General features: G+C 37.6%; 1 pseudogene; it reads left to right on the top strand.

Moving 5' to 3' along the window:
• The first annotated feature begins 2,263 nt into the window (after window positions 1-2,263).
• Window positions 2,264-2,577, top strand: LOC116597190 (annotated as a pseudogene).
• Window positions 2,578-4,080: the final 1,503 nt, after the last annotated feature.

Raw genomic sequence — 4,080 nt, 5'->3', positions numbered from 1 at the left:
GATAGACAATGTCATTCTGCAGTAATGACCTCCAAAGCTACTGACCTGTAACAAGAAAGGTATGTTGTTAGACTTCTTGCCCATTGTGGTCAGCCTAGGGTCACTGCTCTATGTCTCTTACTCCAGCCAGGATAACAGAGAAGCCACATTCTGGTATCATCACTAAGAACGGGAGAGAGCAAAACACCTCGGAAGTGGGGTAGAAGGGGAAAGGCCCTGTGTTCATCAATTAAGTGCTCATGGTCAGAATGTACACACATCAACTTACACACAAATCCTTGACCAGGACTAGTTTTATGGACTCATTCAACTACAAGAAGCTAGGGAGTTTAGTTTGTACCACATACTGGCCATATTTGATGAACATCATTCATGATTATCATACCACTAATAGAAACAAGAAACCAGATACAATTATCCTGACGTAGGAACAAAGTCTGATCACAGGACATTTTCTGACTCTCAGATTGGTATCTCATTGTTATCCCTATTGAACTGACAGCCAGACCTAGGCCTATGATGATAACAGCAGGGAATGGAAATAAAGCCTTTAATGAACCTCCAGAAAAAAAAAAAAAATGTCTAAGACATAAGTAACCCCTCTTTTATGCTCTCTTTCACAGTGTCTCCCAAGTTGTAAGAGACCTCTTCATTGCTAACAAAATTCACCATACCTTGTCATCTTGTCATCTCATCTCTTGGATTCTGTGGGCCTAATTTTAATTTTTATCATCCTGTGTTCTTTTTCTTAAGACAGGTACACAAAATTTTTATGTATCAGGGACCATGGAAGATCTATTTGCCCTTGCCAGTAGCATCCCCTACCACCAGGGAACTGTGCAATTTTGGTCTGGTGACTTAGCCATTCCTAGTGACAAGGGACTCCTCTGTCTAATTAATCTCTTTGAGCAAATTCATCAAGTCTGCAGAACCAACTCTTTCTGGGTCAAGTTTCCCTTGTTTTCAGAGCACATATACATAGATTAATGCCTCACAAGTCATTTCTGGCTGCAAATTTCATTCTAGAAGTGCAAGAATGGTAAATGCATGTGAACTGGCTACTAAGCACAGACAGCCTATGCCTGGACCACTGGAAAACTAGAATGCATCAGCTCTTAGTCTTAATGTACTAGGATTTAAGAATCTCTAGGAGAGAAATGTAATTGTAACTTATGGCAATTTAATTAAATACAGTAAAAAAATCATGTTTGTGATCATCTATGCACTGTTAGAATATACATATATAGAGAGAGAATATATATAAAACTCAGAAAATCTGTTTAAAACAAAGAGGTCACATATGATGTCTTCTAGAATCTATTAATATACTACTTTCTTCCTCAAAGAAAAGTGATTTCTGACTGTAGACATCTGGAAAAATTTTCTGCAGAAGGCAATTTCAGAGACTTTTGGAGGGTGAGAAAGAAGTGTCGATGCTGCAGGAATAATTGGAATAAGATGTCATTCTGTTCTGGAGGGGGTGAGAAGCATTTTCTGCTTACTAAGTCAGAGGAAATGGGTAATCCACATGTAGGTCATGGCAATTCCATCTGCCAGTGCCTCACCTTCTACTACTTTGCCCCATTTGTTTGTTTCTAATTGAACTTCTTTCCTAATTCAACTTCATGCACAAGAACTCATCTGACATCTCTGTATGGTACGCTGCTTTGGGTGTGATAAAGAGAGATACAATAGCTATGGTTCTCATGCTAAGCAACTTTAAAAAGCCTCCACATATATTCACTTATGTGGTATCCATGTTTTCCCTGTGAATTTCATTTAGTGGAAATATCCTTTTCATCATCTGACAAAGGAGGGTATAGCAATTTCCATGAACACTGGCCACAAATAAACCAGGAATTATGTGTCTAGCTTGCTTCTTAACTGGCAGTGTAACCTTAGGCAATTTATTTAATTTATCTTAGACCCATTTGTTTTAATCTCTAAAAAAAGAAAGATGATAACTGTATATATCATAAACTTATTGGGGATCTTATCTGAAATAATGTATATAAAGCACCTGGCACGATTACTGGAACATATACAATTTTAATAAATGAAAGAGCAACATCACTTTCCTGACTAACATAAAATGTTTCTGAGGAATAGGTTTTACTTTGTGCTTTACTCCATTTGCAAATCCTTTCCATCCTCTGATTGTGTAACCACATGGATACAAAATAGCTACTGAAGAGCACAGGATGTCCCATTGGCTTGCAAGTGGGCGCCTTCATTTCTTATGCAACAGAAGAACAATGTAAAAATGGGTGATGTTGAGAAGGGCAAGAATATTTTTGTTCAAAAGTGTGCCCAGTGCCAAACTGTGGAAAAGGGAGGCAAGCACAAGACTGGGCCAGATCTTCATGTTTATCTAGGAGAAAGGTCAGGCCCCTGGATTTCCTTACATGGATGTCAACAAGAATAAAGGCATCATGTGGGGGAAAAGGCCTACTAATGGAGTATTTGGAGAATCCCAAGAAGTATATCCCTGGAGCAAAAATGATCTCCACTGGCACTAAGAAGACAGGGGAAAGAGCAGATCTGATACCTTATCTCAAAAAAGCTATGAAGGAGTAATGGTTGGCCATTGCCTTATTTATTACAAAACAAAAATCTCATGACTTTTTTTTTTTATGTGTACCATATTTAAATTGATCACATATACCAGAATTCAGTTCTTTAATGCCTGATAGAATATTTCATTTGGACAGTTCTGATTTAAATAAGATTGGCTTGTGGTTAAATGACTATGATCAGCTTTTTGAACGTTGATAGTAAATTTGGTTCAGCAAGTGCTGTTACTGTTTTTGCCTTCTAAAAATATGATTGGAATTGATTAATCATGTTCAGCTTTTCACAGAGATGGTAAATGCCATCTCTAAACTTATAGGAGATTGGTTTTATATTTAGATTTATACAGCTGGCTATATTAATATATTTAAATACTGAGGAAATCCCTTCACTGTCTCAGAACAAGACTCAGCTGTATTTCAAGTTGTGCTTGTTAGCCTGTTATAGGCAAGGGCTGAAGATAAGCTAGCAGTGTCCACTTTATTTTTTGGTTTTAACAGTGCCAATTTAATTAAAATTTCCTTTATCTAAAATGTTGCCTTTTGCTTAATTAAAGGCATTTTAGTGTGGTTTATGTATAATGTGAAATAAAAAATATATATTTAACCCTTCTCAAAACAAATAGTTACAAAAAGGTAAATGAACTTCTCAAACATAAGCTTTTCACAAACTATCCTCCAAATTGGTCTGAAGATGTGTCTTCCAAGGCTAACAGGGATGCAGGCTTAGGGGTTCAGCTGCACCTTCTGGATTCTCCTGCAATAGGTTCAAGTAAATGAAGTTTGATTCACATTTCCGGGCCTTATTATTCCTGTGCCAATAGACTGATTTTGTGTATTAGCAGGAGTTATTATGGCCAGTATCTGAGTTAATGGACAGCTGATGATGTCTTATCCTGGGGTCCCTTTGTCACTTTGTCACATTGAAGCACAGAACTGTCTATAATAATTTTCAAATACAGTGAAGGTGCACACAGAAAATTGTTTGACACTGTGTTCAAGGTAAGTCAGAAGTTCATTTAATTCCCTTAATCATATTTTCAATCCACAAAAACATGCTGATCAACCTTTGTGAAGTAATCATCATGCTCAAACAGAGCAAATGAAATAGAAAACTAACAAATACAGACTTCCTTCAGTGAGCATGAGTTACAGAGAGAAGCATTTTTATACCCTTCATATCAACTGATCCTAAAAATATTGGTCCCCTTTTAGAGATTAGAAAATTAAGTCTGACAAGCGAGGGCCTTACCTATGACCACACGCAAGAGTACAAAGGCATGATCCCAGCCCTGGAAGAAACTCTTGCCTGGAGACTAATAAATATTACAGGAGTCTTTAAAAAGGATCAGTTTGTATGAAGAATAGACTCAATCTCCAGAAGGTCAACTCTCAAGGTCCACTGACGACAATCACAAAACAGCCAGCAGCCGACCAATCCCCACTACCTCAGCATGCACCCCAGTGTACACTCCACCTTTGCAACAAGCTTGCCTGTACCAGGAGGAAA

The sequence above is a fragment of the Mustela erminea genome, chromosome 8 (assembly GCF_009829155.1).
Source record: "Mustela erminea isolate mMusErm1 chromosome 8, mMusErm1.Pri, whole genome shotgun sequence".
In the NCBI taxonomy this organism is placed as follows: domain Eukaryota; kingdom Metazoa; phylum Chordata; class Mammalia; order Carnivora; family Mustelidae; genus Mustela; species Mustela erminea.
This window is presented reverse-complemented; position numbering and strand designations above follow the sequence as displayed.